Genomic DNA, 13,083 nt, shown 5'->3' on the forward strand with positions numbered 1-13,083 from the left:
TTTTTACGGTGGATTATACTACAACTATGACAAAAGCAGGCCAATATCTCGGCTTTTATTTCTTTAAATATAAGCAAATTTGAATACAAAGAATTCTAGATCAGTATAAGCAAAACTCTGCACATACACCCCCTCAGAAATGCAAATCACACAATTAATTCACCACCTGCTTCTCATTTGGGTCGGATTGCCCACAGCCCAAGCAAAGGATTTGCTAGGGTGGTGAAGATCTTTATGTGAGTGGCCAAAAAATTTTTCCTCCTAAATATTACTCTTCCAAATACTACTGAAAGAAATATATAAAATAGGCAATAACGTAATCAAGAATTTCAGAGTCAGAAGACCTTAGCTATTGTTTACAACATATCGTCAGCTTAACCTTTCTTCAGTGTTCTTGCATTCCAAGCAACATAATTAATGTGTCCTGAAGGCCCTCTCCTTGGTTACAGAAAGTTTTTAGGTATGCTTTTAAGCTTCTCTTTTACTTTATTCTGATTCAGAGTCATCTTCTCTACTAACAGTAAGTACCTGGTTTGTCCATCACACAAATATTTATTGAGTGCCACCTCTGCACTAGGCACTGTTCTATGTGCTGGGGGTATAGCGATGAGCAAGTCAGATGAGAACCCTGCTGTCATGGAAGATGGACTGCATACACATGAATACATTAGAAAAGGGATCTGAAGAAAATTCAGTATGACAACGTGAAGACACTGTCTTCACTCTGCTTACCATAGTTTCTAAAGAAACCACCCCCCATTAGATGGGGGGTAGTCAGCAAAGACCTGAGCTGACACCTGAATGACAAGAGCCAATCAAACGCAGTTGAGGATAGAGGATGTACTCTAGACAAGGCAACAGCCAAGTGCAAAGGCCTGAGGTATAAATGAGACCTGAGGCTGGTTCACTCCAGCTGGACAAGAAAGCAATACATCCACCACTGAGCCTCTGAATACAGAAGTGAAAACTTCTTCTTCTATCCTCAAAGAGCTCAGATATGCCTATGGCAAAGATAGGCATACAATTTGAATATAATTCAATAAGTGCTCTGACAGCAGTGTGTACATGGTGTTATGGGACAGGAAAGGAGAGATCAGGTAGAGTCGTGGAAGCTGTCAGAAGTTAGGTGCCAGCCAATGCGGGTTTTCATCCTGGATCAACCATTAATTAGCATGAACTTTGGCAGGTGAAATTTATTCATGTATTCATGCACTCAGTCAACAAATGTTGAGTAAGCATAATATTCTAGGACTATGCTTATGTAGGAGATCTACATTAATTATGCTTTTGGTTAAGAGGAATAGAAAGTCAACTGAAAAAGCTCAAAATGGCTTAAACAAAAGAGATTTCTTGATTTGTATAACTGAAAAGTCCAGGAGTTTGGCTTCAAGTATGGGCTAGTCTAAGTGCTCAAACAATAAATCTATCTCTCTTTCTTTCCACTTCTTTCTTTCCCTCTTTTTCTCTCTCCCCAGATCCCAACTCTACTTTTTGTATATTGTCTTCAGTCTGTGGAAGGAAGTTTGATATGACTTATATCCTCCCAAATTCAAATCCAGAAGAAACGAAAAAAAGCTTCTTCTTCCTCAGCAGTTCCAACAAATGTCCTAAAATTGACGAGACAGGTTTAGTCATATTTTTGTTCCTAGAACAATCACTCTGACCAGGGGAACTATTGTTCTGACTGACCAGGTCTGGGTCACATCCTATCCTAGGAAGTCAAGGATTCAGTAAATCTACGTGAACCAAATGTATTGAGATGGAGGCAGGGATGATTCTCCAGGATATAGATTACAATACCAGAAAACAGGGCAAATGAAAGCTGGGCAAGCAAAACCCACAAATGTCTATTATAGGACTCAAGGCTAAATGGGCATTGTCCCTAGATCAAAGAACTCAGTCATGTGACAGAAATAAACTACTCCCCCCAAAATAATAATATAATGTGATACATACCTTACTAGCTGTCCACATTTAAGCTTCAAGGGTGTCTTTAATTCTTGCCAGTGTTGGGTACATGAACTGTCTTTCTTTTGTGTCTCCCTCCTTGCAGGACCCATTCCTCAGATTCTTCTCAACCTGTGCGTTGGGATTCTCAATACCTTCCCACCAATTCTGCTCCCCTTTCCTTATCTTTCCCTCAGTTTTTCTATTGGTCCTTTTAATCTAACATTGAGAACTATATTGGTTAAAATCAATAATTTTACTTTCTTGAATTTTTCAAAAAGACAAGTTTAAAAAACAACCATGTCATCCTGTTCCATAGCCAAAAACTGAATAATCCCTTTACCCACAAGCATGTGAAGATAAAGGATCTCTTCACCCACCATATCTAGCTACCATTTCTCAACCTAAGACGTACAAAACTGTGGGCCTCCAATTACAGATAACCTTGCTTACATTTTGCACATAATTAAAATTTTCCTGCCCTTTGCAATTGTATTCCATCTCTCAGCTTGATTTCTTTAATTTGTCCCATATCTTAAAGGGGCTCTGTTCAACATTTGGTATTTGATAGATCCCATGGGTCTTTGTTGCTGACAACAATATTGCCATCTCTATGCCTGTTTTATAGTCAGATACATATGTGTCCCTAATTGCTTTCATTTTTAATGGAAATCTGATGAGGAAAGTTCTCAGATTTTCTAAAACATTCATCATAAAATAACTCCCTGTCCTAGAATTGTACTCAAAACCGTAAGTCATTTTAAGATAGGCTGGCTGAAGTATGAGTTTTGTCCATCCCCATATTTGTTGAATATAAAAATCAATAATGCCACCACTCTGCACATTTATCTAATGTAATAATCAATACTAATACCTTTCCTGATATTTACTTAATATAATAATCAATAACAATACTGTTTGTTTATTTGATGCCATTGATCAAGGAAGAAGACCAAATCTATGTGTTTTATTCACCCTATGTACATTCAGACTGGGCCATCCACTGCTAATATCTCCCTTCTTTTTCTTACTTCCCACTCTCTAGACCTGAGCAGAGAGAGCATCCTTCCTTGTGAAAGGTGACGGTCAGTAAATTATCATTTTTTTGTGAGGCAGCCAGAAATTGAGCCTCTCTCCACATTATTGTAGGTACTGTGAAGGAAACAAAGAAATATAGTGTAATTTACTCCACATCTGTTAGAGTAAATAGTAGCTGCTACAACACATAAGCTCCCAAAGCCAAGTGGCTGGAGTAACTTGATAAGTTGGTTGCTTACCATAAAACAGTATAATGTTTTATGGTTGATGGAACACTTCCATATAATACTTCAGAGACCTAGGCTTCTTCCATATTACAGATCCACCCTCCCCTAGAATCTCCCAATCCTCTGCATTCAGCCAGCATATAGGGAAAGAGCATGGAAAACCATGTGTAGGATGTTTTAATAAGTCAGACTAGGTGTAACATTGATTCCTTCTGCCTACATTCCTTTGGCTAGAACTCAGTCCACATCTAAATGCAAGGCAAGGCAAGATAAGAATATGGTCTAGCTATATGCCCAAGAGGAAGGGAAAGGATTTGGTCAACAATTAGCCAGTCTCTGCCACCATCTCATCCTTGAGTTGCTTATAATTCAAAGAGGAAACAAATGAAGTATTATACACATGATTAAAAGGGAGAATCATTAGAGACTGGATTGGTCAGGGAAGGCTTTCTAAGGAAAGACTTTAAAAATAGGTAGAATTTGGAGAAAAATAGGCAGCGCCATCCCAAGAAATAAAACAATACAGTATATGCAAAAGAAGAGGTAGAGAGATAAGTATGCATTAGGCAGAGGAATATGAGGGGGCCCATGCAGACAATTTTGCAAAGTCTATGTCGGGGAGGAAAAAACAACATACCTGGCTAAAAAGACTGGATAAAACTACCTCGATTAGGACCATGACTCTGCCACCTTGAACACATGTTTGCATTGCATTAGGATTCCTCTGGTCCAGCCAAAGGGCCCAGTGTACTTTACCACCTTTTTCTAAGTAATCTCTAAATCTCAGCTGACATTTCAAGTTTGAGTGGAAAATGTTGACATTACCTAGAGGGTGTCCCTCACTAATTTTGAGCTTCTCAAAGAACAAAGAAAAAACAAATAGCAAATTCTAAGAGACTATGATTAACCTAAGTAATCATCTCACTTGTGAATTAAACTACAAGTCCTTGTAATACTATGAAACTAAGAAGTCATTGAGAATGAGACGTTTCAGTTGAGAACACATAGGAGTAGATAGTTAAATATCTTGACCATGGACATGACATTACCGCAAAATCAAAGTAGAAATTAAAAGCCAGTAGTTCTCTCTTTGGTTTATCCACTAAATATCCACAGAATTAAGGAGACCACCACTCTAATCAAATCCTCCCTATAAATTAGGAAGTTCCTAAAGATTAATTCACACATGGTCCCAGTAGAAGTCCTTATGGCTGGCTGTGTGTGTTCCTAAACCTTTTGAGGAGTACTTTCTTGTTGCCGTGGGAACATACTTCTGCCCCCATCTGCTCTGACACTTGCTCTAATACTCCAATGTGTTCCAGAGCTCATCTTATTAAACTGAAAACCACATCTTCAACTCCATCATGTTTTGTACTCCATGATATAGTACACAAATCAGGACTGTCTTGCCCCCTTGTAGAAATTTTAGGACAGCGGTTATTTACCTTTAGAGGATTTTGAATAATTTTAAAAACCCAAAAGAAGCTATGCCTCCTGCCCCTTCCCAAGAAAAATTCACATATGCATAGAAGGGATTTCAGTTATATGTGAGAGAGGCACTCTTAAGAACCTCTTATAATTTAAAATCCCTATTTTCAGCAACAGTTTCCCATAGGAACACCTTAGACTCCTATGGGACAGCACAGCACACTAATAAAGACTATCTCTTCCTATAGCAACTCAAACTTCCCCATCTTACAGATGAGGAAAATAATGCATAGAAACGTTAGGCAACTTGTTATCATCACTCACCTCTGAGAAGTGACAAATCAGGCCTGGAAGCCCATCTATCTCCCTCCAACGACCTTGCACATATACATAACCACAATGAGATACTGTCTCCATTCCCCATCCCTATTCTAATAATATATCACTTTTATTTAAAAATTTTTAAAAAGAAAGAAATTTTTATCCATACTCCTGAGACTAGCCCTTGACAGTATGGAGTATGACACATCACTAGCACTCAATCTCCCCGCCCCCGCCCCCGCCCCCACGCACTTTGATCAAGTTAGCAGTGGGGTTTACTTTCACACAGCCTTAGGAAGAATTCCTTACTTTCCAAAACTTAGGCAGATGCAGAATCAAATGCTGTGCCTTCCCTTTCCTAAACTCAAGCCAGGCTACTTGGTTTCTTCTAATCCTAATAATTAAACCATCAATAAGAGGTCCCATGTTTCTTTATTTTAGTCTTACTCACTTTAAGGCCATACATCAAGACAAGGTCCTCCTGGACCTACTATTGTTTTACACTCTCCAGACACTGTCACAAGAACAGCAGCATTCTCCTCTTCATTTGTTACAGCTCTGGACTCCCTAAGGTTTATAGTTAGACATACCACTAGTCAGGGAAAGACTATAATCAAAGCTCTTTCAGTTCAAGTTAATAAAAACCTTCTTTAGTTTTTAATTTAAATGTCTTCCTCTTGGTTGTATATGAGGCTGAAAGTTCAGAGTCATATCAAACTAAATTAGGAGACAAATATTTTGATCGACTTGCTTATTTTCTGTAATCTTAAGCAAACTAACACCTCACACTTTATTAGGTCAACTGTGTTATAATTCACAATAAACCTAAACATCATTTAACACTTTTAAAATTTAATCCAGATGCATAGGTTTTAAAAGATATGCTTACTAGGGCGCCTGGTGGCTCAGTCAGCTAAGCAACCGACCCTTGTTCTCAGCTCAGGTCTTGATCTCATGGTTGTGAGTTCAAGCCCCACAATGGGCTTGGCACGGGGCCTGAAGCCTACTTAAAAAGTAATAATTACAAAAATTTTAAAAATAAGTCAAAGTTATGTTTATTAAGAGTTCCCTCCCGTCACCTCTCCGAGGGCTGATAGGTTTCTTTATTTTATTCCAGACTGGATATCTAGCTGCAACCACAAGGAGAGGCTTAAAATAATTTTCACCCCACCGTTATCTGTGTTGGTACTTCTCAATCTACTCCAAATAAACACATATTATAAGTAAAACCACCATTCTTACTATTTAGTACAATGTAAATCAAATTTCCATCAGCCTACCCCCAAGCTATTCCAAATCAACATGTAAATCTAGCAAAAGCATTGTGTTTGCTATGTAAATTGCAAATACAACTTTAATATAGTTTCTTTTTTTATTTTTTTAAGGTTTATTTATTGTTGAGAGAGAGACAGAGTGCAAGCTGGGGAGGGGCAGAGAGAGCGGGAGACAAATAATCCAGAGCAGGCTCCAGGCTCTGAGCTGTCAGCACAGGGCCTAACGCAGGGCTCAAACCCACAAACTGTGAGATCATGACCTGAGCTGAAGTCGGGTGCTTAACTGACTGAGCCACCCAGGCACCCCAATATAGTTTCCTTAACAGGCCCTACCGCCCTCCAAATAGAATTTTTATTTTATTTCTATTTTATTTTATTTATTTGTATTGAGAGAGAGAGAGAGAGAGCAAGTAGGGGAGGGGCATAAAGAGAGGGAGAGAGAAATTGTGAGCGGAGGAGGTGCAGAGAGAGAGATGGAGAGCAAGAATCCCAAGCAGGCTCCACACTGTCAGTGCTGAGCCTGACACAGGACTCAAACCCAAAACTGTGAGATCATGACCTGAGCTGAAACCAAGAGTCAGATGCTTAAATGACTGAGCCACCCACGTGCCCCCAAGAAGAAATTTTAAACTTCATATTGGCACCACTTTTTTTTATTGCTGACCTCAGCTTTTTTTTTAAGTTTTTATTTAAATTCCAGTTAGCTGACATACAGTGTTATATTAGTTTCAGGTATACAATATAGTGATTCAACACTTCCATACAACACTTGGTGTTCATCACAAGTGTACTCCTTAATTTCCATCACTTATTTAACCCATCACACCACCCACCTCTATTCTGGTAACCATCACTTTGTTCTCTGCAGTTAAGAGTCTGTTTCTTGGTTTCCTCTCTGTCTCTCCTCTTTTTCCCCTTTGCTCATTTGTTTTGTTTTAAATTCCACATGAATGAAGTCATACTTATCTTTCTCTGACTTATATTGCTTGCATAATACTTGCTAGCTCCATCCATGTCATTGCAAATGGCAAGATTTCATTCTTTATATGACTAATATTCCAATGAATATATATATACCATAACTTCTTTATCCATTCATCAGTTGATGGATACTTGGGCTATTTCCATAATTTGGCTACTGTAGATAATGCTGCTATAAACATCACAGTGCATGTATCCCTTTGAGCTAGTATTTTTGTATTCTTTGGGTAAATACAAAGTAGTGTAATTGCCGTATCATCGGTAGTTCTATTTTTAAATTTTTGAGGAATCTCCACTTTCCAAAGTGGCTGCACAAGTTTGCATTCCCACCAACAGTACAAGAGGGTTCCCTTTGTCCACATCCTCACCAGCATCTGTTATTTCTCGGGCACCAAACACTCTTAATAGCAACTCTATGGCTTAATTCCACATTTTTCTGACCTAAAAGTACTGGGTGTCAGACCTGAATTTAGACATTATATAAGTGATGTATAAATTCATAGCCAGAAAACACATATAAAATAGTCCAGAACTATTGAAAAAAACAGACCCTTAACAAAGACTTGGGTGAAAGTGCCCCAGAAAGGTGTCTCCTCAACTCAAAGTACAAACAAATCTCCTTTAAAATATATGGAAACCCATAGCCCTGAGACAGAAAGCAAACACAACAAATGGGGAGATCTACAACTGGAAGGAATTAAGGTAATAGAACAATCTAATGTGAGATATTTAAAATAAGTGTACTAGTGGGGCACCTGAGTGGCTCAGTCAGTTGAGAATCTGACTCTTGATTTCAGCTCAGGTCATGATTCCAGGGTTGTGGGATGGAGCCTCATGTCAGGTTCTCACTGAGTATGGAATCTGCTTAAGATTCTCTCTCTCTCTCTCTCTCTCTCTCTCTCTCTCTCTCTCTGTCTCTCCCCTCTGCCCCTCTCTCTCCTCACACACTCTCTGTCTCCATAAAAATAAAATAAATAAAATCGCAACACTTTTCTTTAAAAAATAAAAAAATAATAAGTATAGGAAAAGTATTAACAAGATCAAGATGCTATGAAAAAAGAACAGATAGACTTAAGAAAGAAAAAAATATTCTAGAAATCAAAACCATGGTCTTTGAAATAATCAAGTGATGCCTTAAACAATAGACTAGTCATAACTGACAAATAAGTGAGTTGGAAGGTAAAGAAAACCAAAGCAATCACTGAGAATATGAAAAAAAGTAGTTATAACATACAAAAAACAAAATAAGAAGCTTTATTCAGTACACATATAATAGGGGTTTCAGGAAGAGGAAAAGGTTAATTGTAAAGAAGTAATATTCAAATATAATGGGAAAGATGTTTCCATAAATGAATAAAAACATGAGTTATCAGACTTTAAGGGACATGGCGAGTTCTTAGCAGGATGTTTTTTTAATTATGCATCATAGTAAAGCTTCAAAAAATCAGAAATAGAGACAAATTTTTAAGCTACCTGGGGAAAATGACTATTTACCTGCAAATCAACCATCAGACTGGCAATAGCTGTTTCACTACTGAAACAGCAGAAACAGATTACAGGAAACAAAGGAAAAACATATTCAATGTTCAGAGTAAAGTAACTGTCAACCTAGAATTCTCTACCCAATGAAGCTAACATACAAAACAATGAGAGTAAAATGAAGATATTTTTAGACATACAAAAAATAAAGGATTTTGCTACTCATAGACCCTCCCTCTCTACTAAAAGAGCTACTAAAAACTAAACCTGAGGGGTCCCTGGGTGGCTAAGTCGGTTAAGCATCCAACTCTTGATTTCAGCCCAGGTCATGATCTCATGGTTCATAAGATCAAGCCCCACTTTGGACTCATGTTGATGGCATGGAGTTGACTTGAGATTCTATCTCCTGTCTCTCTGCTCCTCCCCCTGCACTCTCTCTCTTTTTCTCTCTCTCTTTCAAAATAAATACACAAAACTTTATAAATAAATAAATAAATAAATAAATAAATAAATAAATAAATAAATAACTTGAGCAAAACAGTAATAGGCAAGAAATAGAGTGGAATGCAAGAAACAATGGTAAAAAAAGAATTCGGTTTTCATTTGCAAATCTAAATATAAAAGACTTTGTAAAATAATAATCATCATAGGGTTGTCTAAAAACACAATAGAGCTAAAATATGAGAACAATAACATGAATGATGGGGTGGGTTTAAATTAAAATTAAAACATTCTAAGATTCTTGCTTTCTTTCTTTTTTTTAGGAAAATGATAGAGGGAAAATAAACCAAATAGCATAAGGGAGAAAAGGCTATGCCTTAGTTATGTGTGAGTTATGTGCAGAGGAAAGGTAGTTAAAAATTTTTACTAAAGCTTCTGACAATAAGATTATATCCTTCTCACGTGATTAATACAAACTGCTTTAAAGATATCTTTTCTTCCCATTAGAACATATTAGTACTTTTCTATAAATTGAAAGAGAATGGCTTTAGTCCACAACTGAAGAAAGATAGTCTGTTACCTCTTTACCTATTTGTGAGCCAGTTCACACAGAATTAATTGTACTATTTAGTCTCCAAGATTAATATCTGTTTCTGTGACCTAAACTCTGAAATCCTCCATCAATCCTCCAATAATTCATATACTTTGCAAATCAAAAATAAAAATATACCTTTGCCTTAAAATTTAAAGTCGTAAACGTCCTCAAAAAAAGCATCTCTTATAGTCACCTAAAATTTTTTCTCAAATACTCCTTTTACATTTCCTGAAGGGTGAGGGTGAGGCCTTATTTAATTAATGTTAATTATAGTTTATGAATTAATAATTACCATGATCAGTGCTGCCCTCCCTCCAAGGAATTAACTTGGAAAGTCAATTGCAGACTCTACTCTCACCTCAGGGGGGAAAAATGTGCATCTGGTATTCTGGGAATTTATTTCACTAACCAGTGTTGCCTCAAAGAATCATTCTTACTCAAACACAAGTTGCTAAAAACAATTTTGCTTTTTTTTATTTGGTTCTTTTGAGAGACTAAATTGCAACTCACAAAGACAGATATTAAGGTCTGAATAGAAAATGTTTAGATTAAGTATCATACTCACATTCAAGAATCATTGCAATTGGTCCATTAAACAGCAGCATTGCAGTGTGGTCTATATTTTTATTTGCTTCATTACTTAAAACTAAATAGCAGTTATTAGCTATATCACGGTGGTTAAAAGTTCTACAGTTTACATTGTTGATGCTGAAATTTAGTTTTGTATCAACTCACTGACAATGTCTTCTATTTGTTTAATACTGATTAAGTGATAGATGACGGTTTAGTCGAATTCTCTGTTGTTCTATCAAGTTTTTTAAAAAAGAAATTTGGAAAGAATCCAATGAGAAAGGTGTTTGTATTAGTCAAAATATATGGGTTATGAGCAATAACAATTCCAAAATCTCAAGAAAAATGAAGGTTTATTTTTCCTGTGTGTTACATATCTATTGTTGGTTGGCCATGGATCTGCCCCCCATGTCAGCTTCCCTCTAGGACTGAGAATGACAGAAAAACCTTTATCTGGGACAGCACAGATCTCCATAGCAGGGAGAAAATAAAGACACAGCAAACCATGAGACGGCTCCATAAGCTTCTGTTGGAAGTGCCACACATGACCTCTTCTCTTACTTTATTGGCCAGAGCATACCATGTGACCAAACCAGCCTCAGCAAGAAAGAAAATGTATCAACCTCCTGCAGGAAGAGACACCACAAAGAGGGGCACCAAAATATATGGTATACAGTCATATGATACACCACAGTGACTATACTAATATTTTTCATAAAAATCAGGGAAGAATCACTTCAGTATACTATTTGTTTTCCAAGGCAATATCGGTCATGTCTATTCATTGAAGAGAAAACGTGACTCTCATTTAAGAAAAAAAATTCCAGATAAGCTAAATTTATTGACTTGAACTACTAAATAGTATGACAAAGAATGAAAAAGTTATTTTCACCTGAAAAACAAATTTGGCTCAAGATTACAAAAACTAATTTTTCTATTTTCAACAAGGAATGAGAGGAATCAAATGTCCACTGTGACAGAGAACTTTATTTATTTATTGTAACAGAGAACTTTAAAGGATGTTATAATCATTTATGAAAAGAAATTTTCCAGAGAAGTCTCCTAAGAGCATTTCAGCGAAAGAAGCTTATATTTCAATTCCATTTTGCATTAGGGATGGAGAATATGCTTAAGAGGCAGAGTCTAAAAAAGTGAAGTTTAACTAATTTTGACAATTTAACACTGCCAAAATCAATTGCCTCCTCAGGTGCCCTTATGATTTGTACTTCAAAAATCCTGAGAGGTTTTAGAAAGCTAAGAGTATTCACTTAAAGTCTTAAAAATGTTTTAGTGTTGTGGACAATATTTTTTAAAAACCTAAATTGTTGAACAAATTGTCAGTGTTTAAGGCTATTTTTATTTTTATTCAGGAAAGTAAATTTTACCACAGTAGTTTCATATGATTATTGGAGCAGGATCACATTTTAGAAGCTAGATGAAGCCATGTCCCTGGTTTGTTTAAATGTCAATAATGTTTTGCTATAAGTAGCTTTGTAAATTTGGTGACCACTGATACCCTGTCTCTTTTATGACTTTATGCCAAACCCATAATTAAATTAACATGTGCCTAGGAGGACTTCTTAAGGTTCAGATTCAGAAGGATATAAAGCTTTTAGCACTAAAATCACAATGAAGATCAGGAATTAAAAATAAGTTCAAATGTGTAACTCACCCTGAAGCCCATTCATTCAATAAACATTGAATCCTGTTAGTAAGCAATTCTGTTCATCCTTGTAAGAACTTTAACATCAGCCACATCAGCTCTTCCCAGAGTACATCCTATAAATTGGTAGCTCTCTAGGATTCAGTTGATGGTTATGTGACAAATAGATTCCCTAATCAAATATGTTTGGGAAACACGGAGTTAAACAAAACAAAATAGGTTTATTTATTGAAAAATTCTCAAAACTATTAAAAGACCAATGTACATCAAAAATCTCCAAAAGAGGACTATAGCACGTAGCACCTCCCAAACTTATTTTCTTTTTTTTTTTTTTTTTTAATATATGAAATTTATTGTCAAGTTGGTTTCCATACAACACCCCGTGCTCATCCCAAAAGGTGCCCTCCTCAATACCCATTACCCACCCTCTCCTCCCTCCCACCCCCCATCAACCCTCAGTTTGTTCTCAGTTTTTAACAGTCTCTTATGCTTTGGCTCTCTCCCACTCTAACCTCTTTTTTTTTTTTTCTTCTTTTTTTCTCCCCCTCCCCCATGGGTTCCTGTTAAGTTTCTCAGGCTCCACATAAGAGTGAAACCATTTGGTATCTGTCTTTCTCTGTATGGCTTATTTCACTTAGCATCACACTCTCCAGTTCCATCCACGTTGCTACAAAAGGCCATATTTCATTTTTTCTCATTGCCACGTAGTATTCCATTGTGTATATAAACCACAATTTCTTTATCCATTCATCAGTTGATGGACATTTAGGCTCTTTCCATAATTTGGCTATTGTTGAGAGTGCTGCTATGAACATTGGGGTACAAGTGCCCCTATGCATCAGTACTCCTGTATCCCTTGGATAAATTCCTAGCAGTGCTATTGCTGGGTCATAGGGTAGGTCTATTTTTAATTTTCTGAGGAACCCCCACACTGCTTTCCAGAGCGGCTGCACCAATTTGCATTCCCACCAACAGTGCAAGAGGGTTCCCATTTCTCCACATCCTCTCCAGCATCTAGAGTCTCCTGATTTGTTCATTTTGGCCACTCTGACTGGAGTGAGGTGATACCTGAGTGTGGTTTTGATTTGTATTTCCCTGATAAGGAGCGACGCTGAACAT

This window comes from Leopardus geoffroyi, chromosome B4, assembly GCF_018350155.1.
Source record: "Leopardus geoffroyi isolate Oge1 chromosome B4, O.geoffroyi_Oge1_pat1.0, whole genome shotgun sequence".
Taxonomy (NCBI): Eukaryota; Metazoa; Chordata; class Mammalia; order Carnivora; family Felidae; genus Leopardus; species Leopardus geoffroyi.